This window comes from Gallus gallus, chromosome 1 (assembly GCF_016699485.2).
Source record: "Gallus gallus isolate bGalGal1 chromosome 1, bGalGal1.mat.broiler.GRCg7b, whole genome shotgun sequence".
Classification (NCBI taxonomy): domain Eukaryota; kingdom Metazoa; phylum Chordata; class Aves; order Galliformes; family Phasianidae; genus Gallus; species Gallus gallus.
The window spans coordinates 4,989,762-5,017,014 of NC_052532.1; the positions used below are offsets into that span (position 1 = coordinate 4,989,762).

A 27,253-nucleotide genomic window follows, 5' to 3' on the forward strand; every position below is an offset into this window, starting at 1 on the left:
AAACAGCTCTTTTCTTATTATCCTGACTAGCTTTTAAGTCTTCCTTAGGGCAGCCTATACCTGCAGGTTGCTGGAGAAAACAGCAATGCCACGTCCTCGCTGCAAAATGCCGTATTCCTTGAGCAAAATTGCTGCTAATGAGTTTGTTTTCCCCAGAAAAAAATCTATGATGTTAATATGGAGACAGGAAGCAAAAAAAAAAAAAACAGAAATGGAAAAAATATATATATCTTGACTACAGATTTTATTGGAGGGCAGAGATATAAATGCAGAACATCCATCCCTGGAGTAATGGAGATGCACTTTTCTGGAGATAATCTTCCTTCGGGGCTGTATGTCGTGCTCAAAGCATAATTTCTCTGCTTGACAAGTTGTTTCTCTTCTGAAGGTGTCCGCAGCTCAGTACAGTGAGGATCTTTATGCTCCACAACTGATTTGTGATTTCGAATGTCCTGGAAGAGGGAAAAAAAAAATAAAACAACGAATCAGAGGGTATCAGAGCCTGCTGACTTTGTCTGGGCTTTCCAGAGATAAAATATAGTGTATTACTTCGCTGTATCACCTAAACCTTCTTTGTTCTCCTTTCAATAGGACGATTAAACAAAGACCTACTAACCAAATTAAAGTATAAAATGAACGCTGAGATATGGAAACCTTGCCAGGAAGAATGTTAATGAATGAAGTTCACTAAAGGCGTGCTGGCTAAGTTTTCAATACAAATAGTTTTATGGCCAATCTCTTTAGATCATAGCAGTTTTCTTTAGAAGTTTAAGTCTCAAAAGTAGATGAGTTGGCTTCGCCAAAGAATGAGTTAGATAATGCTCTGAATAAACTCCCTCTTCACAGTCTTGTCAGTCATGCTATTTAGGAATCTTTCCCTTTCTCTTGGGCCCTCTTGGATCAGCTCTAACCTAAAAAGCAGAAAGCTGCTATTAATCCCTGCGTGCAGGATGGCAGAGGAGACTGTAACGGGAGATTTGTGGCCAGCAAGCGACTCCTACCTGGCCGATGCAAGCCAAAGCGTTTAAATGCCAGCTATTGCAGCCATTCACTGAGACATGTGGCCAATTCACACCATTTAAACCAATAAAACGTCAACTGAACCCATGATAGGTGGAAGATCTTCCACATACATTTTTTTAAACACAGAGAGAGAGCTTTTTCTAGTGAATAAAAAGTTCCTTGTTTCGGGAAGGGAAGGGAAGGGAAGGGAAGGGAAGGGAAGGGAAGGGAAGGGAAGGGAAGGGAAGGGAAGGGAAGGGAAGGGAAGGGAAGGGAAGGGAAGGGAAGGGAAGGGAAGGGAAGGGAAGGGAAGGGAAGGGAAGGGAAGGGAAGGGAAGGGAAGGGAAGGGAAGGGAAGGGAAGGGAAGGGAAGGGAAGGGAAGGGAAGGGAAGGGAAGGGAAGGGAAGGGAAGGGAAGGGAAGGGAAGGGAAGGGAAGGGACAGGTGAGGAGAGGAGAGGAGAGGAGAGGAGAGGAGAGGAGAGGAGAGGAGAGGAGAGGAGAGGAGAGGAGAGGAGAGGAGAGGAGAGGAGAGGAGAGGAGAGGAGAGGAGAGGAGAGGAGAGGAGAGGAGAGGAGAGGAGAGGAGAGGAGAGGAGAGGAGAGGAGAGGAGAGGAGAGGAGAGGAATTAAAAAAAAAAAAAAACACCTGAGGAAGTGTAGGTTTAATAATCTGACAGGAGCAGGAACGTGTTTCATTAATTAGAAACTCTTCTGTTGATTCCTCCCTCAACCAGAATGGTTTTAACACCCAACCATGACACAGGGTTTTTGACACCCATCATTTCTTACCATAGGACTAAGGACCAGTTTGGCAGGATGCCACCTGCCCATGCCCTGGTGTCCCCTGTGGCCCCAAACATGGACACTGCTGCATGCAGGAGACCTTCAGGACTGGGCACTATTTGCTGTAGTGCCTGAAAATTTGTAATTCAGGTTATGTGTGAGTCAGCTCAGGTAACACCACTGCATATTTATTTTCCTTATGCAGAAGCAAATTAAGAAATAGGGGCAGGAAGTTGTGTGCAATTGCTCGTTTTTAATTGAGATGTCATTTACAGTACTTATTAGAATGAGTGCTGTAAGAATTGTCATATTAGGTGTACACATCTGCTAAGATGTTGTTCTCTGCATGATAGCCATTGCATGTATTCAAAGGCAGAAACGCACTCTTGTTATTAAGAAACTCAGCTCTGGCGTGGCTTTGTTGGAGGGTTTGGGCACAGCATCTGTGCATGTCCCAGTTTCTATCCACAGGAGCTGGATAATGTTTCTCGCTCTGCTGCTCAGCTTCAGCCCTGGACCAAGCCGATGTGAAGCTTGTAAAGAGGGACCAGAGCTTCCCACAGGTTAAATCACCCATCACTCTGTTAACACCCAGTGCTCTAAACATCAGGGCTATTGGGAGCTTCTTCCATGCAGGATCTGTCCTTGGACCTGCTCCTCAGTTGAACCTTTCTCTGCACTTGTGTTTTCATTGGGGTTTAAGTACTGGAAACCATCTGCAGTGCTACTGAACCAGACAAGTCCCTTAGCTTTGCATTTTGTGGCCGACCCTCTTCCAAGAAGTTTTCCAACACGAATCCATCCCTCTTCTCACTGGCTGATTTGGAGCCTAGCTGGCCTCACATCAAAGCCTTATTTTCCTGAATCATTAAGATTAGAAAAGACCACTAAGATCATCTAGTCCAACGGTCAACCCATCCCCACCATGCCCATTACACCATGTCCCTCAGTGCCACATTTACCCTTTTGCTTGAACACCTCCAGGTATGGCGAGTTCTTCACTTCCCTGGGCAGCCCGTTCCAATGCCTCACCTGTTGCCTTTTGCTATTACTGGCCCTTTTTTGCTTCCAGGGTTATCTGGTGGGATTTATCTGAGAAACAGCTTTTTGGTTAAAGTTACTCTGGGGACACCAAAATCTAACTCTCATAATTGATACAATAGCTGCCTTCTCTGGGCTTTGTGGGCTGTGAAATGCCTGAGTTAGTGCTTGGAGCTGGCATGTATTAAGATGCTGAGAATGAAGTGATGCTGTTGTTCTCTATATTTTCTGCAAAGACAGATGCTCAGTCAACCCCAAAATCCATTTTTTTGCCTCAGTATCTAATAACCCAGCTTGGCCACTGACTCTTAGTGCTACCTGCTCTTTAAAAGGCTGGATTTGTAGCATCATATCCCCTCAAACCTCCCAGTTGCTATTGGCCAAATACTGCATTTCTTTGGTTTTAGAGTTGCTTTGGGCTGATGAAAAAAGAATTCAGCAAAGTATATTCACCTTCTTTATGCTAAGGATACTGCTAGAGGTGTTACATCTAACACATGAGATGCTATTTATGGAATTTAACGATAAGTTGTACAAAGTCTTGAGCTGGAGCAGCAAGAGTGTCCTTCAGAGATGTGATCTGTGGAGGCCAGAAGCATGGGCAAGTTCTACTCAGTAATTCCAGATGCTCTTAAGAAATCTATTTTGCTATCCTGAGAACGATATATACGAATAGTGGATGGCAAGATGGACATGAGCCAGCAATGTGTCCTTGCAGCCCAGAAAGCCAACCAACTATATTCTGATGTACATCTAAGACCATGGATTTATTTTTTCAGTGTGGCTTCTGCAACTCTTATTCCAAAAATAAGATTCTTTTGTCTCAAATGAATCTAATCAGCATAGGCTATTTTAAATATTTTGGGGGCTTGGATGGGAAATGGGTGGAGAGCAGCACAGGGAGTGAAATGTGATGAGCGACTGAGAAAAGGCACAGTTGAGTAAAAGCATTTGTCCAGCTTAGGATCTGCTCAGGAGCAGATCTTCACCTCTCATCACTTGCATTACAGGTTTGGAGTCCACGATTTCCCAGTGCATGTCCAACTTGTCTCTGTGCCCAGGATCTTTGGAAAAAAAATTAATTCCTCAGAGCAGGTGCAGCTTGTAACTTCTTGCAAACACCTCCAAGGGCAGATCTGCTATTACTAACGATGATTAGGCCCAAGGTGAGCTTTTGGCAAGTATCAAATCCTCCTTTCAAGCTGAGGAGTTCCCACTACTAGAGAGTAACGCTATGGTCTACTTAAGTTTTGTAAGCCGTTAATGAGTCACTCGATATCAGCCGGATCAGTTTGCTTACATGGAAAGGGCTCTTATTTCTCCTGGTGGCGTTGACTTCAGCGTGTAGAGCAGGGCAGCGCCGAGCTCCAGTGACTGATCCTTCCTACACTCAGTTGCACAAGGGTACAGCGGTGTGATGGGCTCATCTCAGATTCCTTCAGGAGGTGGTGACAGAGCTCCACCTTAATGAGTTCATTGCCCTGCCAACATTCTTCCCACACCCAGGTGCCCGTGTTGGCAAGGCCACACTCTACCAGCTTGCTGGAAAATGTTCCCTGGGATTTTAACAAGTTACAGATCTTGGGATGCCTGTCTGATTCCTAATTTTCAGTTCACCCCAGTTGATGGTCCAGCTGTCTTTACAAGCACAGCCAAGCATGTTGGTTTGGTCTTGTGGAAGGAGGGTGGTGGGTGATAAATGCAGGGGGACCAGGTTAAATGCTGGGGCTCCCACTGGGCTAAGTTTTGTACAAGTCATCCAGTGTGCAGGTGGGTGGAGGGAGGAGCCAGTGCCTTAGCCCCTGCCTGAGGCTCCTGCGAGTATTAAACCAGCTTTGTTTACCAAAGTCATGCTTAAATGGCTGCAGAGCCCCATCATGTCTTTGTTTTTCTTCTTGCTGCTGGATCATGTACGCTGGTCACAGAGTTAACACTTACCAAATAGTATTACTTGGACTTCTGGTATGAAACCAGCCTTGGATGCACCCATTGCAAAATAGCTTCAGAACCAAACATGCTCTTGGCATTGCCTCCTCCAAAGTACTCTCATTTTCTGCACGGACTTAGTAATTCAGCTGTTTATCTCCATTTTGAGTTATCTCAGTCAGAAGCATTGTGCTGCTTGTGATGGATCCCTCACTTTTACTCATCTGACACTACACATTCCCCCTCTGTGCAAGACATCTGCTGTTGTCATCTGCTGGAGGTTTCCCCTCCATATCTTCAGTGTCCAGAAGCATGGGAGCTAGTAGAGACCAGACCGCAGCAGGTAGCAACCTGTCTCTTCCCTGCTGTCAACATACTCATCAGCCAGGGAATGCAATTGAACACTCTTTATAGGAATTTAGGACATAGGTGGACCTTCTGAAACATCTAGTCAAACTTTGCCATCACAGTGCAACGTGTCCCACCATGTCATGCTTACACTTGCGTGAGTTTTGGGCGAGGCAGGTGTATGGATGGTCCCACCAGCCACCAACTGAGAGTAATAAAAACAAGTAACCATTCAGCATGGGTACTAATTTAATGGCCAAAGGACTTGAAAGCTGTGGTAGCTCCTATCAGACGTACTGGGAGAAAGGTCGACTGGAGTTGATTGCTTGCTGAGAACAAGGATGGATTTGCTTTATGCTGGCATTGAAAATAGTGAAACCAAAGCAAGGCGGCAAAGCAGTTTGTGCCAGTTCACAGAGCGTGGTAGGGGTAAAGAGGAGTGGGGAATGAGTGCTTCCAGGTTCCCAGCTCTGCTCAGCTTGAAGCAGATGACACTGGTGACACCAGTGCCTGCTCCCAGCCAACAGTACCAGAAGAATCACTGAGCAATACAAGAAGAAACTTCATTCTGCTTTCTAACCTTCAGGTCCCTTCTAACAGCTAATCCTTGTTTTTATTGTGACATCTGTTGCAAGATACAACTCCAGGCCTTGTTCATCCTTGAGTAGCTTTCTGGATACTTTTCCAGGTACTTTTATAAGAACCTATCACCAGGGGCATCAGCTTACATTGAATTTTTATTGCAGAAGTGAGTCTTAGCTGCCAAGATCTCCGCATAACAGTCATGCAGAATCCAGGATCCCTCTGCAAGGTCCTTCCAAAGCAAAACTCAGGGAGATACTTGCGCGTTGGTTCCTTCAAGAGTGCTTGATGCTCCTCCCAACAACTGGGATACAATTCAAGGTGACTGCTGGAAAGCCCTTGCAAGAATTTGACAGGACCTGTTGATTTTTTGATAAAATCAGGTTAATTTCCCTTTGAACCAAAAAAACTGAATCTGTAGAAACCGTGGCTGCTTTGTCATAGAGTGTATGGGTAGTCAGATCTATGGCATGGTAAGCAAACTGGAAATAAGGATCTCCATCCAGTAGCGATAAGTGCTATCAGCCAACACACGTATGCAAAAGGCATTTCCATTTCTGTGGTCCCAGGTCAGGATAGCGTGTTTCTAAATCCACATTCGTTTTTCCTCCCCCAGTGCTTCTGCGCCGCATCTCCAAGTGGAGATGGTTCAGCTGCCTCCACTGTAATTTTCCACACTTATCTTCTTTGGATTTCTTTTTTTACGTCTCACCTTAACTCTAAATTTATTCAAGGTTTGTTTTTGTTCATATGCTAATGACAGCATTCTTTTGAAATATATTTTTTTAAGCCTTGATTTGGTGAGATCTGCTTGCAACCTTCATTCCAGTTTACCATTTTTTTATGCGTGGGGATATTTTAAATGAATGTAATTATATTTAATAGCTTTTGCAGGTACTAAGGCATCTTTTGATTTGAGTCCTAGCTTTCGTTACTACCCCCCACACACATACACACCTTTTTAGATACTCTCTGTTTAACATATGCCTAGAGATTAATTAAAGTGCCATTAAAATGCCTTTAGTACGTTTTGTGTCCTACATGCCTGGAAATATTTTTTTTCCCACAGTCAGAATTGTTGTGCTTGTACCAACAATAACCGGCATGTGGCTTGTTTTGTAGATTGCCACAAGATATAACGAACGTTCCTAATTAGAAGAAAACACATTCATTTTTTGGACGTGTGTTCAAAGATTTCTCAGGAAGACCCACTAGCTTTTCATTTGCATCTCTCCATCACTCTTGGCCGGCTCTGATGCCAGGGCACAGAGGCTCACGCAATGGAAACTCTGCATCCAAGCAAATCTTCCCAACCAGGTATAGGGCAGAATTTCTACTTTGCTTGTAAAGTTTCAAACTCTGCATGTTTAATTGCATACAGTACAGATTTGGGTGTAAGCTCTCCCTCCTCTCAATATTTCCGCTCGGGGAGAATCCACATCTGAAAAGGAGCTGGTTTTGATATTCCAGGCTGAGAGTATGAATGCCAGGAGTACATTTACCTTCTGCCAAATCTTACAGGTGCCCTTGCAAAAACTGAGCTGGTCAAAAGATAGGAACACATACGCTCACGCTGATGATTGATTCCTATTGATGATTGAAAGAAAACCTAAAGAATGGGGAAAAAAAAAAGAAGTTCTTCGTCCCCTTTCTTTTCTCTGCGTTGCTTCCATCCCAATCACCTTCTGAGAGCTTGGTTACTCAGCCAGAGCCTTGCAACAGCGCTGCTGCCCTTTCCATCAGGAAATCCATGTCCATGCATGCATCCAGCCAACACACGACCATCACGAAGAATGATGTGGCGCGAAGGTGAGATGATCTCACCTCCATTGGCAAAACAGTGGAGACACCCAACATTCATGGTTTTAGCCAGGGCTGGAGCCCTACTTGTCCCCTCTCTGGGTGGAATGTACCAAGAAGACACTGAGCCAGAGTTTAGCATCACCCAAGTTCAGTTCCTGCAGTCTCCTCCATCCCGCTCCTAAAGGAGACAAGAAGAACGAAACAACAACAACAAAAAAATCTGAGCAAATTACCGACTTCTGGGGGAAGATTGTACTGGAGATAGAGCTGTAATTATAATCCTTTTCAACAGCTGAGAGTTTTGTTGTTTCACGGCCTCGGTTCCAAAACCTGCTGGGTTCCACAGCTTTGGTTGTGCCGAGAATCAATCCCCCTGCTGGTAATTTGTTATTGGCTTCAGATCAACTTTAGCTTGGCCATTGGCTGGTGTTTTGGTGAGGACACCCCTGGGACCATCAGTGGAAGCACGGCAGGTTGTGCCCCTTTCCTCCTCCCCATCTCCATGAATCAGGGACCACGTCGCCTCTCAATAACAAGTCTTGCTGATGCAAGAGGGCTGACAGCGACCCACCTTGCAATTAGTGGCATGTTTTTGGAGAAATGCTAATAAGCACTCTGGTGAAGGAGAACCAGGGGAGGGAGGCGTGTGCTGTCTTGACTCAGCTTCTGCTGGGGTGAAAGGAGAAGAAGGGTGATTCTCAGCATCCACTGGATATGTTTGCATGACTTTGCTCACATGGGTGAAGACCCTTTCCCATGACCTGGGGCATCTTGTAATGGTTGAGCTGGTGAAGATCCCTGGAGAAGAGATCGCCATTTTAGATGCAATGCATTGGCACTGGCTACCCAGGGAGAGAGTGGAGTCACCATCCCTATAGGTGTTCAAGAAATGTGTAAATGTGACACTGAGGGATGTGCTTAATGGGCATGGTGGGGATGGACTGATGGTTGAACTAGATAATCTTAGTGGTCTGTCCCAACCTATGTGATTCTATGATTCTTTGTGCATTGCCATCCTCTCCCCACTGTTTTTACAGCTTCCATGACTCTCTTCTTCCACAAGCATCTTGTTGCCAGTGTCCCTTTTCTCCCTTACTTTTCTGATGGGCACCACTTTGCAGCCTGCCATAGCAGACCACTGTTTCTTCAGGAACAGGAGCTGCCACCCAAAATAACCCCAGCTTCTCATTCCTGTAACCCTCGACCCCTCTGTCCCCCCTCACAGGTCAATGCCATGGGTAATAATTTGCACTACAGTAGCTCCAATCAGGATCTGGGGTATTATTTATTGTATTTAGGACCTGCCATCAGTCATGAAAACTTAACAAAGACCCTATTGGGTTTATCTATAGGCAGCTAAACAAACGTATCTTGCTCTCCCGTTATCTTCTTGTTAACAAAACACTATCAGGATGTTCTAAACATCAGCATTTACTGCACAAGAGCCCTTTATCTGGCATGATATATAGAGAGCCCATCAATTAGTGCAGGGGGCTCGGAAATACCTGCCACGCTTTGCTCAAAAGTCCCAGCACCATCCCAGCAAGCAAATATTGCTGTGCGTTTCCTGCTTTCAGGCACCTCTCTGTGAGCTGAAAGAGTTCGATATGAGCAGAAAGCTTTTTTTTTTTTTTTTTTCCCTATCAATATATTTTTTTTAAGTATCAAGCCAGGCAAGATGGAGAATTTCCATGAAAGGAGCTGTGCCAGAGTAGCAGCAGGAAACTGGGTGGTACAATGGATGGGGAAAAAAGAAACGAGTTTTGATTTAAAAAACTTAGTTTTCTGGGGGGGAAACAGTAAGAAGTACCATGAGATGGTGCATCTCCAGGGCAGCACAACCATGACTGCAGGATCAGTTTCTCCTGGGTTCCCTCATCACCGCAATGTCCCATGGATGGACCAAGTCCACCTCTTCAACCATGGGTGATTGCAGAAGTGGACACATCAAACCACGAGCACCAACCACTGAGAGTCCAGGGCTTTGCTTTCTCCAAAAAAAAAAAAAAGAAAGAAAAAAAATTAGAGAAAAAAAGAAAACGAAAATGAAAAAGAAACTGCTTAATTATCATTTTAGCAGAGGAATTGCTTTACCCCATGCCATAAACCATGCCGATCTGCGTTAACTGGACTGGTGACGCTTCACCCTCCTCCACAGTGGCTGAACCAGAGTGAGAAAGCGATTCTCCAGATAAATGCCAGATTGGGAGGGTTAACCCCATCTCCATTTTGTCTCCGATTATTTGAATATCTTGCAAAATGGGAGCTTCGTAAACAAGCACGTGGTCTGGTTTGGAAACTGCAATTGTCTCAAAGGAATGGTTTGATGCTGGGAGATGTTTTCCTCTAGGTGGATCTCCAAGCTCAGGGCTTTATGCAATTGCAGAAATTGAGCTCATGTGGACACATGGCCTTCCCCAGCATTTCAGGGTCCCCCAGTATCCTAGAAAAAGAACTGAGTGCCTAGAGTTGGTTGCTTTAGTTTCTAAACCAAACTAAAAATAAAATAAGGTCTAGTGGGCATGGTGGTGGTGGGTAAATGGTTACACTAGGTGATCTCAGAGGTTTTTTCTGATCCTGATGATTCTACAGTTCTGTTCTATGAAAAGGAGAAACAGGGGAGGATCTGGGGCTGAGATGGCTTCTGCCTGACTTCGACAAGGTGGCAACAAAATTTAAATGAAATAGGTGATAAAACCAGTGAAACCAGTGACAGAAGGAGAAGGAAGATGGAATCAGAGCTCTGGGCCAGGTCAGTGTAATTAGGAGTGTGTTTTGCACAGGACACTGTAGGAGGGAGGCCAGAGAGGTGCAGCAATACAGAGAGATAAGATCCTGAACCGTAGCTGGAGCTGTCTGGACAGAGAAGAGGAGGAGGCACCTTAGAAATTTCCTGGGAGCTTATCACTGTGGGCCATCTTCTCCTCCTCTTTCACATCCGCAGCAGCCCTGATGCTGCAGTGTCCGAGCAGGCGCCCAACCCTCACCCTTCCCTGTGCTGTGGCTGCAAAAACCCCTGGCGGGGGGGGGTTGGAAATGTGGGCATCCAGAGATGGTTAGCTGCCTTGAAACAGAGACAGAAAGAGGCGATGCCTTCAGCCCAAGGCACTGAGAGGAGTCGAGCTGGTGGCTAGCAGGAACTGTATTTGGACATTTGTAGAGGTCGGGTTTGATGGTAAATTCATAGAATCATAGAAACAGAATCATTTGAGTTGGAAGAGATCTTTAAAGGTCATCTGGCCCAACTCCCCTGCAGGGAACAGGGACACCTACAGCTACATCAGGGTGCTTGGAGACACATCCAGCCTGACCTTGAGTGTCTGCAAAGATGGGGCATTTACCACCTCTCTGGGCAATATGTGTCAGTGCCTCTCCACACTTATTCATGAAGATTGAAGGTGTTTTACCTATTTCTCCTTTTATTTGCTAACTCAACACCAGAGAATCACTGAATCATAGAATATCCCAAGTTGGAAAGCATCAATAACATAAATAGCATCAAGTCCATATTCAAACTCTATGTCTGACAGTGCTGTTCGAACACTCCTTGGACACCTCTGGCAGCTCGGGGCCGTGCCCACTGCCCTGGGCAGCCGGTTCCATGCCTACCACACTCTGGTAACAGAACCTTTGTTTACAGTCCCTGACCCTTCCCTGACACAGCTCCATGCCATCCTCTCAGGTGCCGTCACTGTTACCCCTCTGCTCCTTTCCTGTCCCGCCCAACCCCCCCCCCCCCCCCCCAAAAAAAGGGGTTAAAGCATAATCAAAAATGGTGAAATGCTATGGGTACCTAAAACCATCTCAGCCTGACAGAGGGTTAGAGTGGCTCTGCTGACAGGTGTGCAGTGCTACTCATGACATCAGTGCCTTTCCCCATGCTGGTCTCAGTGGGAAAGGGTCTGCTTTCTAAAAGCCAACCCAAAGCGAAGCATCACTTTCTGTCTCTGGAGGCAAGGGATTGGGCTGAAACCAAATCCAGCAGCACGGCCTCAGCTGGGGAAGGACTCAGTGGTGGTGAGGACGCACCCGAGATTAGCGGGGCCCTTTCCATCAGTGCCAGGGGTGACTTTACCACCCTTAGACCATAACGCCACGAGAAGGACCCCATGCAACATAAACCCAGAGCCCAGGTAAGGCACCAAGCAATTTCTGTCCAAGAAATTGGACTTGCATAGAGAAGCAGCCCATTGCCTGTTATTTAGTTATTTGTGTTTGGGAGGTTTTGCATGGCAAACCTCTGTGTGGGTTTATACCAGGAATTCACCTCACACTGCTCTCATATTGTTGCTGTTGGCTGTTTTTTTCCTCCAGCTGCTATTAAAGTTACTCTTTGATAGGAGAACAAAAGGCAAATAGGAATCATTGGTGCAAAACTCCACCATCTAAGCATGATCTCTCTGGACCAGGAACTCTAAGCTCCTGATTTGTATGATATATAGTTTGGGTACAATAATATCTACTATGGTTATTATTACCTATATTACAAAGACCTCCAAAAAAAAAAAAAAGAAAAGAAAAAAAAAAAGAAAAGAAAGAGACAGATGGAGAGAGAGAGCAGTAACACACATGCTGGCCAGTTCCTCTGTTAGGGGGAGGGAGGAAAAGGAAAAAAAAAAAGAATAAAAGTTTAATAAACGTGTGCTGTGTTGTGGATGACTTTGTGGCGACCTTTGTTGCAAATGGCCTATGCATGCGGAATAATGGTCTCCGTGCAGAGAGGGAAATGGCTTAGTGCTATCATCGTTGCCTCGGTAACCATCAGAGTCTCCATCTAGCAGAGAGAAATGAGTTATGAAAAGGCTTGAGTGAAGAAGGGATTAACACATGATCCCAGGGACAGCATGTCAATCAAAATCAGCGGAGAAATTACACTGCTCTATTTGAGAATGTCTCCGGAAACGCAACCTTAGTGGGTGTATGTATGTGGATGCATGCAGGCATGATGGAGAGACGTAGAGCTCTGATCCTCCTATGGAATATATATGTTGCTGTATGGCATGTGCAGCGAGGTATCTGCAAGCATTGGTGTGCTCAGACTCATGCACTGCATGCTGCCTTCCCATGAGTGTGTAAGGTTGTGGCCAAACACACGTGCAGGAGGCATCAATCTACAGGGATGCATCCCAGCACCAGTACTTGCCCATACACTGCTGAGCAAAAAGAGCATTTGAATTAGAAAAAAAAAAAAAACAAAACAAAACAAAAAGGAGGAAGCAGTTCCTCAGTAACAGGCTCTAAATGCAAAAGCTGGGTGGTATGGCTTTCGACCTTGGTGGCATCACCTGAATATCTCACCCCATGGTCTTACCAACGTGGAGGTCAAGGACATGAGCAGCAGACCCAGGACAGACCACCCTGGGGCTGTCGATACCGCAGCCTCCCTGGCAGGTACAGCCCCTGGCACTGCTCAGCAGCCTGTGGCTGTGCACACACTTCCTATGGCGACTGTCTGCCTTGATTCAGCTGATGGGCTTTACGTTACCTGGGACAGGAGTGAGCTCTCTGCTAATGTCAGGAGCAAAATGGGATTGCTGCAAAGGGAGGGGGAGGTGGAAGGGGGCTGCTGCTGCAGGTCTGTCACTGTGTGAGGCAAAAAGGCCTCGCTATTTGTCCTGTTCATTGGCCACCTCTGTAATAGAAAAGTTTCTCTTCCAGGAAATTCTCTCTCTTTTTATTTATTTTATTTATTTTTTTAAGCGGATGATTATGAACAGTGAAAGCGAAATTCCTCATTGGCTCCTGTGCTGCCTGCTGAGCCACCCAGGGAAGGGCAAGAACCCCCCAAAATCATCACTGAGCCCATTGTGGAGTGTGGGTTGTTCACCTCCATGCACCCCATCTTCGTTCCATGTCCTTTTGCATGATCCCATCCTTGCATACCCTGTGCATGGCTTACCCTGCAGCCAGTACTATAGCTTTGGCTATAGGGAGCACTGCTCCTGCTTTGGTTATAGAGGAAATTCACCATTTTCCAGCCATTCCCTACACACACAGGCTGTCCCCATCCTGCCACGCCCCACTGAACACCACCATGTGCTGGATGCCATTTCTCCAACCCCTCTCCCTCCAGCCCTGTCTCACTCCCAGGACCACAAACCCACCCCCATTTACTCTCTCCTCCAGCCCTGCCCTAACACATATTTTCCACAAGCACACACAACCTCCTTGTGCCCATCTTTGCATTTTTCTCCCTGCTTACTCTCTCCACCCACAACCCTGCACCTTACCCCCAACATTTCCAACACCCACAGTTGCACCCTTCCATCTGGGACCCAGCATTTGGGATCGAGCCAAAATATGAGTGCCAAAATGTTCCAGCACCAATGGATAAGGGCACCCTAGAACCAGCAGCAAAACCAACACCTCTCCATCACTCCATCCCAGGCTTTTTTGGAGGCTCTCCAAGCTCCACACCTCTCCCCATACCCTGTCCCCTTCCTCGTTTTCACTTCTCCCGGATTTATTCCCGCTCCACTTCCATTCCTTCCCTCCCCCCGCACATCCCCAGCCTCCCACACAAGTTTAAAGCCATCAGCCCAGCCAACGGTTAACCAAATCGCCTTGACCTCGCTGCTATTTGATATTCGCCTCCTTGACACTCATTTAGGAGTGCGCAGCGGTAAAGCAGACATTGGACAAGTCCAGTCTGAAACCAAAGCCCTATGAAAGGAGGAGAGAGATCAGAAGAACCTGATAGCCAGGAACTTGTTCTCTCCAAAGGCTTTCTGGACATTTTAGCCTGGATCAGGGGTCCGTGGAGCGCCAGTTCGTCGCCAAGCAGGGTGTAAACGTTAAATGTTAGCTATTTGTTCCAGAGATTGGCATGAAGATCGAGCCTTTCTGCCTCCTCTCCCCACCAGCCCCCCTCCCGCAGTCTCTCCAACCCGTCCAGAGTCTCACAGACACTCATTCATTAGCGGTTTAATAACCCTCCCGACGTGATAACATCCTTTACTCCCGGCTCTGCCAGCGGAGGTGACCCTGGGCGGGGGGCTGCTCACTCGAGATGCTCCGGGGGTTGGGGGGGGGGGGAGTTGGGGCTGCAATTGCGGGGTGAAGAAAGCATCTTCCTCCTCCTCACTCCCCCGACCCCCCCCCCAAAAAAAAGAAGAAAGAGAGAAAGAGAGAGAGAAAGAGAGAGAGAGAAAGAAAGAGAGAAAGAGAGAGAGAGAGAAAGAGAGAGAGAAAGAGAGAGAGAAAGAGAGAGAGAAAGAGAGAGAGAAAGAGAGAGAGAAAGAGAGAGAGAAAGAAAGAAAGAAAGAAAGAAAGAAAGAAAGAAAGAAAGAAAGAAAGAAAGAAAGAAAGAAAGAAAGAAAGAAAGAAAGAAAGAAAGAAAGAAAAGAAAACAAAAAACCCCAAACCTTCAGAGATCCGGTTCCATAAAGCCTACTGGGTAACTCAGTCTGTTGGCACCGGGGTCCCCAAGAACCCGTGTGGAGGGGGAGACACAATGGACACTACCCCCCGTGCCCCCCATTCCTGTCTCCCCACTCTCCCTATCCCTGGCTCTCCTATTCCTTATCCCCAGTTCCCCCTAAACCCATCCCTGCTTCCCCCTATCCCCAGCCCTAATCCCCCCTCTCCTCCCCCGCTACCAACATGGGATGCAGTGATGCTGGCGGTACCTCACCTGACCAAGCCCTATATTATTTTAAATGGCTCTAATTCAGCATTTATCGCGTTTGCCCCGTAACTGCGGATCCAGCATCTGAAGCAACCTTTGGAAACTCCGATTAGTTCAGCTTCGCTCAGTGCCTTTTCCTCCCTTCCCTTTCTCCCCCGTTTTCTCGCTCTCTTTCTCTGCGACTTTCATGCGCCGCAGATAAGATATAAAATGCTCTATCGGGATACTGTAATATTAAAGATCAAAAGTGGCATCAATTGAAGACCAAACGCACGGAAAACAAAGGGGAAGGCTGAGAGATGTTCATCAGCTAATTACAACTGCAAATATTATGCAAATTTATCTTGGCGCAGAAATGGAGAAAGCGAGTTTAAGTGCAGAGATAATGCCGGAATATTGAATGTTCAGCTGAGGGTGGGACGCGGTCCAATAAATTCATCTAAGGGCGAAGCGGTGTTATATATGTGTATGTTCCTATCGAACCATCTGCGCTTCAAATTGGGAGGGGCGGGGGTGGAGGGTGATGGGGGGGGGAGGGGGGGGGGGATCAAAAATTGCGGTTATAATTGATACTTGAAATTCCTCGACAAATGTTGCAGGGAGGTGGAGGAACAGTGGGGAAACCGAGATTGCCTTTCGTCTGGGGTTTGAGACACACAGCAGAGGAAAGGAGGAACCTATAGCTGGGAAAGGGGCAGCTGCCCCTTCCCGACCCACCCCCCCCCGACGGCAGCCGGCCCTATAGGAAAAGGGGAAAACAAATTATTTTTTCAACCTTATTTCAGAAAGGGTCCCCAGCCTGCCTGGAAATTAAGAAAAAAAAAAAAGATAAATAAATAAGTAAAGGGACCGAGTTGGACCCGGTTAATGATTAAACACCGTCCCTGCGTAGAGCCAAGAAAGGGATGGGGAGAAGTTAAACCGGGCAGGGCAGGGCGGGCAGCACCTGTGCTCGGGAATGTCGGCGTCGGAAGTGAATGGCGTTAGGGAGAAAGAAAAAAAGAAAAAGAAAGAAAAAGGGGGAAAAAAAAAAAGACATAATGATAATAATAATTATTATTATTAAAAAGAAAAGAAAAGAAAGAAATGAAAAACGGAAAAGAGAATGGGGTTCTGGGCACCATCTTCTCGCCCCAAGGAATGAAAAGGAAGGGGTGCTCTGAGGACGCGCGGGCAGCCCCGGCCTCTCCGAGGGGTTCTGGGGGTGGTTGGAGCCTTTTAGGTTTTGGGGGGTTTTTTTGTTTTTGTTTTTGTTTTTTTTTTTTTTTGGCACGGGACCAACGCGGCGGCGTTCAGCCGAGAGGAGCTGTTGGGATGCGGTGGGAATCCCCCCGCCCCCAAAAAGGGGGTGAACGGCGGCAGACAACGGCGGGTGGGGAGGGAGAGGCGGAGGGGTCGTTCCCTTCCAGGAGTCAAACGAATGCGTCCGAATATCGGCACATCTCCCCCTGCCCACCCCCGACAGCGATCCGGCAGTTCAGGCGGACGCCCCATTCCGTTCCCGCGGCCGTAATCGCGGAGCAGCGTTCATTTGCATACAAAGCGACCCGCGGAGTTTCTTCTCCAGTTTTGGAGAAATGCTTTAAAAAGGGAGGGGGGAAATAATAATAATAATAATAATAATAATAATAATAATAATAATAATAATAATAATAATAATAATAATAATAATAATAATAATAATAATAATAAAGGAGGCAGAAAGAGAGAGAGGGGAGAGGCTGCCAGCAGAAACCTTATCGATTTTCTGCGATGCGCGTATTTATATGGCGGTGAGGTGGGGAGAAAATTGAGCATTATTGGCAGCCCTCCTTTATGTATATGTACGTACATATATAACTATACATATATAAAGAGAGAAAGACGCAAATTGCGCGTTATCTTGACCCAGCTCCTCACTCTCTTCCTTGCTTATGATGCATTATCACCCCCCGAAAATAAAAAGAAATAAATTATTGGGATCTCGCAGCAGCTCGGGTCGATATTCCGAATTTCAGACACGCTAATTAAAGCCCCCAACTTATTATTATTATTATTGCTACTACTATCAGATCTACCTTCTATTTTCCCCATTAAAAAATAAAAACATCTCCCCTCCCCCCAGGATACAACCAGCCTAAAACCAGGCTAATATAAGCCCCCCCCCCCCCCCCCCCCCCCTTATTATTTTATTTTATTTTATTTTATTTTATTTTATTTTATTTTATTTTATTTTATTTTATATTTTTTTCCCAACGTTGCCCATCGCTTTCCGCCATCAGATTCATTGTGATGTATTAGATGCAATAAATTATCCCATGTAACAAAACATTGGGAGCTGAAAGGGTGATAATCTGGAAAGCAGAGATAAGGATTCATTATTCCGAATCATTATGAATCCAACGTTGCCTCTGACTTCTTTCTTAATCAGCTCCTCTGATCCTGGATATGTGAGCAGCACAGATAAGGAAAGAGTCATTTATAATTCTGCACCTCGTCTAATATTTTAAATAAAGTCAGAGGCAAGAAAACGCCATAAAACACAGGCGAGAGGCGGCTCCGAATGAAATATCACTCCGATGTTGTTGGAGCCGCAGTAAGATTTAATTAAAAGCCCCCACTTCCACGTGCTTTATGTATTTTTGTAAGTGTGTTTTGCACCTTGAGAGGAATTTGTTGGCCGGGTTTGACTTTGTTCCCCGATCTCTGGTTCGGGTAAGCGGGAGGTGAAGGCGGAGGGGGAGGAATTGTTTGTAGTTCCGACCCCTCCCCGCGCCCACACGAAGGGATGAGGGCGATGCTACCAACGTCGGAGGCTGCGTTCGGGGGGGGACCGCCGTTAAGCGAATACATTCCGCGCACACAAAGCGCAGGATCGATGCCAAAGGGGCTCATTCGGGGCGTTCTCCCCCCTCGGGAACGAAGATGGTGGCTTTGATGTGACAAAACAGCCCGGTGTTGAGGGAGGGATCGCGTCGGGAATGATCGGACATCGGCAACTTTTCGCCGGGGTGGGGGCGCGGAAGGGTGGGCTCTCCCTCCGGAGCAGTTTAATTATAGCGAATAAAACACCCCGAGCTCCTTTCTGCTGCCCTTATCGGTAACAATAACGCGTGCATTGGATTTATGGACGGTCCGACTGCAAATCCCGGTGCGGGCGGAGCCGAAATCGATGTGTGTGTGTGTGTGTGTGTGTGCGCGTGTGGAGGTATTTATTTGGGTGCATAAACGCAGAGGTGTTCTCAGCCCCGAAGAATCAGAGCTTCCATTTGGTTGGAAAACACGAGGAATACATCGCCATACATCTCCCTCTGTGTATATGTATTTATTAAATGACCGCTCGCTGTCCATATATTGCTTTGGTATCTATTCGGAGCTAAACTGCAGGCATCGAGGAAGGGCTGCGATATTTATGATAAACCCCGGCTGCCATTTAGAGCCTCATTAGTTATGTTTAACCACTCGGTTGCCGGAGAGCAGAGCTGGAAAGGAACTCGGAGGCGCGGGGGTGAAGGGTCTGCTGGCGTATACATGTGTGTATACGTGGGTGTGTGTACGTGGGTGTGTGTACGTAGGTGTGTATACGTAGGTGTGTATACGTGGCTGCGCCTATGCCCAAATTCCCACCCCGCTCCCCCACCAACCCAGGGGAACTCGGGAGACAATAACAGCGGGACTCCGTATCTCTGGGCTTCCCATGTGTGTTTGGTTCTTCTTCCAAAAGGATCCTCGCTTTTTCGTTCCACGATGCGCTCGGACAGCCGAGACCCACCGCCTCCCATCCGTTTATTTTATGTTTTATTTTATTTTTTTTTTTTTTTCTGGGCAGTTTTGGAAGGACCCGGCAACATCACCTCCCTCCCGCAGCTCTATACGGGGGCAAACAGATCTCCCTTCAAGTTTCCCTTCCCACTGATGAGCAACGAACGCTCCGAGTGTTCCTATCTATACACACGTATATACATAACTTTTCTGTACGAATTTCACCTCATCTTCTCCACTCGTTTCAACGCAAAACGCACCGTCGCAGCTCTAAAAATAAAATAAAATAAAATAACACTGATTTTTTTTACCCTTTTCCATAGCAAAGCCACATTTCTGGGCGAGGGGACGTGGGCTGATGGGTGTCCGAGCTGTTTCCATCGCTGTTCCGCTGCGAGAAGGCTCCATCCGCAGCACTAATGAGCCCGAAGTTATTACCTTAATTGAATGCGCTTTCTAAAGATAGAATTGGGAGGCGATCGCGTTACCTTTCACCTTATAGAGTCACTCTAGAAGCGGAGATAGCGAACTCCCGGCGTCAGCAGAAAAAAATCCAGGACTTAGAGCCTGTATATATATACATACATACATATACATATATATACATATATATATGTCCCTGTGCTATCAATATTCACTCCTTTTTTCACCCTTTTTTTACAGATCTTTGCCTGAATACGGCCTGGAACTCATGGCTGTGCCCCCTCGCAGCCCTTCACGAGTGGGTGGGTGACCCGAGGATGGGGGGGGGGGGGGGAGGGAAGAACGGAAGCGAGAACTCATCTTTAATAACAAAACCCAACATCACCCAAACGAGTTGTTATTTTAGAGCAAAAGGGGGGGGGGGGGGGGGGGGGGGGGGGGGGGGGGGGGGGGGGGGGGGGGGGAGGTGGGGGGAGAAGAAGAAAAAAAACAAAAAAAAAAAAAAGGAAAAAAAGAGCGATTTATCAACCGAGAGGTGCAGGGAAGAAAGGACACGGAAAAGGGGACACGTTGGGGCTGCAGCATTCGGTGGGACTGACACGAGTGGGTATCAATATGGAAAAACAGTTGTGTGTTCCCCTCTTATTCCCTTCCCCTCCTCTTTATCGGTGCAGAATTTGGGGCATCGCCCGGAGCTGACGGCCCTGCAGCGGCACGGGGGTGTTGCTTTCCCCATTGCCTCCCCACGCAGGGATACGGCCCTCGGAATCCTCCAGCGATGCGTTCTCGTGGGGAGGGGGAATTGTGTCCCGGCGTGGAAATACGCGGCGGCGGGGCCCGACCCCTGGGCAGCTCCACGACGCTTTTTGGAGTGAGTTCGGTCCGTGGGAGGACAGAGAGGGGACTGACACCCCCTGTGTACATTCCCTATGTCAGGGGATGTGTGTGGACTTCTTTTTTTTTATTATATTATTCGCTTTTTTTTTTCTGCAGGGATTTAGAGCCTTTCACACATGTATAATAACAATAATCACAGCAATAATAATATTAATAATAGTAGAGAAAAGAAAGGGTCCATACAAATCCCTCCCGAAGAGGGGGGGGGGGCAGTGAGAAGGCACAACCCCTCGCAGCTATAATGTCACCGCTTTTCCTCGAAAGCTTTTGATGCAACCGGAGTGAGCCCCGCTGCTGTGTGCGCGATCACACGCTCGGTTATTATTTTTTTTCTCTCTCTCCTGCCAGTGACAGTCGCTGCCGGGACGGGTTACATCACGCTCACAACGCTGCGAGCCCCGGGATCTGGCTCGTCCCCGCCCCATGCGATTATTGGGATGGGTGTGTAGAGAAATAACCCATCATCTTTCTCTCCTTCTTTCTCTGCCCTTTCCCAACCCGGAAGAGCTCTGATCTTCAGCCCAGCCCGGAGGAGAAGGAGGAGGAGGAGGAGGAGGAGGAGGAGGAGGAGGAGGGCAGGGTGGCGGTGGGCGTTCGGAGGATGCGGCTCCCCCAGGTTTTCCCCCTGGGTGGCAGCTCGCGACATGCCAGCAGCCGCCCCGCTCCGCCCGCACTCCTGCGCTGAGAGCTCCAGCGGAGCGGGACACCACAAAAAGCATCTCCCCAGGTCAGTGAGCGCTCCTTTTGTCCCCCTCCATCACTTTCTTCTTTCATTCCTTCCCCCCCTCCACCTCCTCAGCCCCTCGGCTCCTCACCTCCTCCTTTTACTCCTTCTCCACGTGGAGGGCGTTCGGCTCAAAGGGCAGCAGTGGGCTGAAACTCAGCCTCCCCAACCCCCAAACACTTACTGGTTATTTTGGGTCGGGGGAATCGGCTTTTCGCGGTGACCTTGGGAAAACGTACCCCCGGAACGTGGGGAGAGGGTGGGAAGGAGCTGCTTTCCTCCTTTGCTGATGGGTTTAGGGACGAAGGAGCGAGGATGGGAGCGTGCGGGTTGAATGGGACACGGCTCTGGCTGCGAAATATCCATCTCGAGACGGGAAGAGATGCGTACAGGGCCTGGATTAGTATTTATGTGCATATGTGTTGGTATATATATGCAGACACGCATTTGCCTATCCGATATTGCCGTGTAGCGATGTGTGTGCGGCCAGAGCATTCCTGCTCTGTTCCCACGCGCGGTATTCCCTGATGTTCCTCTGTCGATCCATGCACGGAGTACATCATATCAACTGTGCGTTCATACAGTACGTACACGATATATTAAATGCTATATACAACTATGTGGAAAAAAAAAATCTGCGTGATAGAATACCTAAGAAACGTATGCGTCTAATGGGATGTAATTAGGGCGATCTCCCCCCCAATCCGCTCATAGCCCTCCTTTTACGCCTCGTACACCCAAATCACTGCTCCGCTCTCTCACCCCTCACCGCCGCTCATCGCCCCCCACTTTTTGGCCCCAGTAAATACTTGTTTTGGCCAAAAAGAAAGCGTTAGGTGTCATTGGGAGCCTTCAAAAGAGAAAGGGAGGAAAAGTACATATACATGTGTGCGTATCTCGGTTCCTGTCACCTTCACGTGCAGCGGGCTCTGGATTTTAATGCAAGCGGGTAATTCATGACGGCTGACCCTGCTGTTTCGCCCCATTATTTATGGGCCGCAGGTGTGGAGCTCCCCGGACACCGGGGCACGGGCGGGGGGGCACTGAGGGTCTCGAGGACCGCGAGAGAGGAGCTCAAGGATGGGAGTGAGGAGAGGGCAGCGCACCCTGTAGGGCTTTGCTCCAGGCTGGGGCGAAGCGCTTCCTTTTCCTCGGGGATATTATTTTGTTTTTACGTGTATTTTTAACGGAGCAAAGGAGGTGGTGGGGGTGGGGGTTCATTTCAAAGGGAAAAAAAGCTGAGGGTGGATGGGGGACGGGGTGAGGGGACACCTCTGGGAGACGGCATCTCTCGGGATTAGGGACCAAAGCGCCTTTTCAGGGAATAATAATAATAATAATAATAATAATAATAATAATAATAATAATAAAGTGGCAAATTTGAGAATCGAAGAAGATTTTGCCCTCCCAACATCTGAATTTGGGAGCTTGGGGCAGCGAACGCAAAGCCCTCATTCACAGAGCGGAGTGTGCGGGTGCGCGGGGCTACACGGGGGGGGGGCCGTGGAGGTGGGAGGTCGGTTTTGGGGTGCTGAGACATCTCGGAGCCCGCAGCAGCTCTGCCCCTCCCGAAGCGAATCGCTGGGGCTGAAACCACGGGGGGAGATCGGGATACGGCCCCGCGCTTCGGGAAAGAGCAGCTGGGAATCGCGCTGTTACTTCTCACGTCGGGCGGTTTGTGAGCTCTGTTTTATCCTAAGCCCTCTACATTTTTTTTTTTTAAATTATTATTATTATTTTCAAGAAAAAAAAATTCATTAAACCGAACGGCAGCTTCACCGTTTCTAGGAAGAGCGAGAAAATCTTGCGCTTCGTGCTTAAAGCTCCCACAGCAGCCCGGGGGATGCATCGCCTTTGCTTCCGTCCACCCAACCCTATCGCTCAGAACGGTCCTGGGCGATAAAGCAGAGCCGAGAAAATCCCTTCCCAGCGCCTGAACCGGGCGGTGCGGTGGTGCACCCACCCCGGCTTCCTCCAGCGCTCAGTACTGACATCGGCTGATGGTAATTGTAGGGATATAACTTGTTCAAAACCTCCATTGTAGGGAAACAAAATAATAAATTTACTCATTTTACTATTAGTAGTATTATCTCGGTTGTTAATACGCATTTCCGAAAACTCACCGGATTTCTTTTTTTTTTTTTTGGCGGGGTGGAATTTTTAATTATATTATTTCCTCCCCCCTCCCCCCCCCCCCCTTCTTCCTCCATCTCTCGTGTTTTTCTCGGCCAGTAAGCCGAAGAGCGGTGCGGGTGGGAGCGCTGCCCGCGGCCGCGGCCGGGTCTGCGCAGCGCGGATCCTGTCCGCGATGAAAGATAGAGGGGAAGGAGTGGGTGGAAGAAAGAAAAAGGAGAACACTTTTTCACCATCGCCCTCCGAGAAAGGACAGAAAGGGGAAGAAATAAAAGGGAGAAAAAAGACTTACCGAGCGTGAAACCGGGGCTGCGCTACGGAAAAGGGAACAGAGGAGGAAGGAGAGAAGGGAGCGGCTTTGGGTCCCATCCAACCGGGGGGGGGGGGGGACACGGACACCCCGCACCCCTCGCCCCGCCCGGCCCCGCGCCGCGGTAGTGCCGCGCACTTTGGGGAATGTGTCGGGGGGTGGGGGGGGGAAGAGGTCGCCGCTGGGACTTGCGGAGCCGGTTTTGATCTTTCTCAGCATTTTTTTTCTTTTTTTTTCTTTTTTTTTTTTTTTCTTAAACTCCTGCAGTGTCCCGGGGCAGTCGCCCTCCTCTCAGCTTCAAAGATACGGAGGGGGGGGAGGAGGCGAAAGAAAAGTCCCACTCTCTCTCTCCTCCCCAGTTCTAATTCTTCGAATTTCTGTGCTTTCGCAGAGCAAGGTTTTTCCCCTTCTCACCCCCCCCCCCCCCCCCCCAGCATTGTCTTTCTTTCTTTCTCTCTCTCTTTCTTTTTTTCTTTTCGCTGAAAAAAGCGTATGTGTGTGTAGGGGGTTGAATGTTGCGCGAAGGGATTAAAAATCGCACCCGCTGTCATCAGGCGCTGATCTGTGCTCTCGCTGTATTTGCATTGCCCGGCACTGCTTTGTGTGTGCGCGTGTGTTTGTGCTTTCCTTCCCTATCTTCGCGAAAGGGAGAGAAATGAATTATCAGAAGAGGACGGAAACAGAGAGATAGACGCGATTTTTAAACAGAAGTGAGAGAGAGCAGCCACCCCCTGGGGCTGAGTTCGGAGCGGAGGGATGGGCTGACATGGGATGGGGTGCGCTGAATGGAAGGAGGCAGAAACGCCGTTCTCTGACATTCTATTATTGCTAATATCATTATTACTACATTATTTATTAATTCCGCTGACTTGAGCTTCGGTTTTCCCGATAGAGAGAGGGAAGAGGTTGGCGAGAATTGGGGGAAGAGATCGTAATTCCTGATTCATGAAAAGGAATCATCATCGTCATAAAATAAAAAGGGAGAAAAAGAGAAATATTCCCTCCTCTCCCCGTCTTTGTCCAACCCGGGATTATTGCACAGGAGACCGCAGCGTTCACTCCGCATCCCGGGAGGGGTCGGTGCACACCGGGGGGAAAGGGGGGGAGGGGGGGGTGCAGCGCTGCTCCCTCCCCCGTCCCCTTTTTGCCTTCGGTAGAGCACAAGTTGTTATACAGCGGGCAAAAATCTTTGGGAGTTCTGCCCTGGGCCGTGTCCTCTCCGTAACCCTCCGATTCGTAGCTCCCGGCTGTTTGTACAGCTTTACCTGTACTATTCTGGTACCCTGTAAAAACCCCAGCCCGGCGAACGTAACTTAATCCGCTTTCAGTCAATTGTCGTCTAAAAGGGGGCTGGGGGCTTGAGGAGGGGGGGGAGAGAGGAGGGGGCTTTTTGGCTGTCCCCGCCCCGAGCAGAGGCAGCGGAACCCACGGCGGTGCCAATGGTGGGCACGGGGCTCTCCGGGACCAGAACGCAGCCCCGATATCTACAGTAACAGCAAGGCTTGGGGTGATCCCCAAGGGGGGGTGGGGGGATTACGTCTTTTGGATGGTCACTTGCAGGGGAGAGGTTAAAGTGGGTCGTCCCACTTTGTCTCTGAGTTTTTCCTCTTCTTTTTCTTCTTTTCTCATTTTGTGACTTTCAAACGCTTCCACCAAACCCATTCTGACCCCTCAGTGCCAGGACTCGCCTCATTCCCCCCATCCCGCAATCCGTCTCTCCAGTTGAAGAGATGCTGCCCGCAGTTCCCCCTCACAGCCCCCCCCCCCCCCCCGCTGCAGAATTAACCCCCGAGCCTTTATCTGGCGGCTGGTGGCGATCGTGGGGCTAATTGCTCCAACAATGGGCTCCTATTAGCGCCGGGCTGTCACTGGAAACCCTGCTGGGGGCTGCAGGAGGAGGGGGGGCGAGGTGATGGATCTGCAGCCACAGCCTGGGAAAAGGACGGTCAAGGCCAGTGCTCCTTCCATCAAGCCTGGGGATAGCGAATTAACCGGTCGGGGTGGCAGGGTGGGGGGGTGGAAAATACGACTTTGCTCTCATTTCTTATTTTTGAAGGTGGGCTGTTTTTGCCCTCCCCACCACTGCTCTCTCCCGGCTAAGAAAGGTATAGAAAAAAATCGGAGTAGAAACACAGGGGCAGATGGAGAAAAGTTGATTTAAAGTTGGTGTCCTCCCCAGATCGGGGCTGTGGCGATGCCGTAGGCTCTCGGTGTGCCACCCCCCGTCCGTCCCGTCGGGGCCTTCAGCACTGCTCCCCTCCTTTCCCAACACTGACCACACCACACACTGTGGACTTTCCCTCCTCTCCCCTTAAAAAAAAAAAACAAAAAAAAAAAACAATAATAATTGCTATTTGATTGAATTACATTTTATCATATTCTATTTTAAAATATTGCATTTCCCCCCCATTGCTTTTTACTCATTCTATTTTGCATTAAGCGTTCGTCGTCCTCCGAATAGCTGAAGGATGGCGACTTCGCAGTCCTTCCCCTACTCCCGGACAGAGGCAGTGGCACGTTTTCTCTATTCCTTAGCGATTTTGTGACCTCTAGAGGGAATTTCCCCTCTGTGCTCCCACCGCTGTAGGTCCCAGAGCTGTAACAAGGGCAGTAGAGCAGGGGAGGGGTGAAGTGGTGGTGGGGGGGTCTTTCGACTCACCTGCCCCGAGCTCAGCACTAAGACATCCTCCGCTCAGTGTGTTAAAAGGAATTTGTTTAAAATGACGTTTTCAGGGTGCTGGAGAGCAAATCTTATCCACAGGGATGGCTTAGGGTCAGGGAAAACGTAGGGAACAGGGATAAAGGGAGCACTTCAACGTCCGTAATACACATTTAGAGCTGAATTGGGAAGGCGGAAAGTTTGTGCTAACAAATGATTTGCAAGTGAGGCGTTCTACCCCCCCCCCCTCCCCACTTCACCCTCGCTACTTTCCTGCTCCTCTCCTGCTCTCCTAATGGGCTACTGGGAACGCTGCCCGTCTCCCCCAGCTCGGCTCCGGCGGTATCTGCTCGGCCGAGCTGCAAGGGGGGATTGGTCCTGGCAGCCCGGGGTGTTCATCCGCCAACCCCCGTCCACTTGGTATCATCACCCAGATGCCCTCTCCCCGCTTATCCCCACGGGGCGCGTTTTCCCATGGCTGGGCTGCGTGCTTGGTTCCTTTTCCCCGCATTTGTTTCTGCCCCCGAATTATAGTAGTATATACAGCAAATAAGATTTTTAACGCCCTAATTAAGAAAAACGATATTTCTGTGTACCATCTCTAAAGTCGAGTGGGTGGCCTCAGCCCCGCTCTCAGCGGGGGTGTAAAAACGCGTTTGAAAATCGGCGCAAGGACCCGGCGCAACTGCTGCAGGCTGCGTCCGTCGGGGAGCGGGCAGCGATTTCCGTCGGCTCACAGAGCGGAGCAGCGGGGAGCGGGGGGTGCGCGGGAGGCGCTGCGGAACCGCGGCTTTTAATGCCCCCCCCCTGCATGAAAGTGCTGAGAGGCGCTTCCTCCGACAGCCGGGTAGAGTCTGGCGTGCTGCTGCGCGGGGAGACAGCACGCTCAGAGCGGCCCTGTAAGTCAATTCTTCTATTTCTTTCTTTTTCTTTTTTCATTTTAAAACTTTTTCATTCTAAACCTTTTCCCTTTTGCCACCTTTTCTCTTTCTTTTCTCTCCCTTTCCTTTCCTTTTCATTTTTTTCTTTTTCCTTTTATTTTTCTTCCTCTTCCCCTCCTTTCTCTTTCTTTCTTTTTTTTTTTGCTTTCCTTTTTTTTTTCCCTTCCCTTTTCTTCTCCTTTCCTTTTCTGTTTTTCCTTTCCCTTTCTTCCCTTTTCCTTTCCCTTTTCTTTTTTCTCCTTTCCTCTTCTCTCCTCTTCTTCCCCTTGTCCCCTACCTTATCTCTCCTCCCCCCACCCCTCCAACATTTTC

The 27,253-nt window shown here is 48.5% G+C and overlaps 1 protein-coding gene and 1 long non-coding RNA gene across 8 annotated transcripts in view; one reads left to right on the forward strand and one right to left on the reverse strand.

Annotated features, from left to right (window-relative positions):
- Positions 1-227: 227 nt before the first annotated feature.
- LOC107054553 lies at positions 228-23,388 on the reverse strand. Of its 2 annotated transcripts, none has more exons than XR_001468956.4 (3): positions 23,324-23,388; positions 9,297-9,477; positions 228-452 (listed from the first exon to the last, which is right to left on the reverse strand). It is a non-coding gene; the product is annotated as an uncharacterized LOC107054553 (long non-coding RNA). The 2 variants fall into 2 exon arrangements; XR_005842276.2 differs by lacking the exon at positions 228-452 and adding an exon at positions 1,865-8,284.
- GATA3 (GATA binding protein 3) overlaps positions 20,796-27,253 on the forward strand; it is a 29,106-nt gene continuing 22,648 nt past the window's right edge. For 2 of the 6 annotated variants that reach the window (NM_001397219.1, NM_001397222.1), the window contains exon 1: positions 20,796-20,901. The gene's annotated coding sequence lies outside the window, so the exon portion shown is untranslated. Of the gene's footprint in view, positions 20,902-21,337; positions 21,482-22,642; positions 26,900-27,253 lie in introns of those variants that run through there. The other 4 variants (XM_046942499.1, XM_046942497.1, XM_046942496.1 and 1 more) reach the window with 4 other exon arrangements.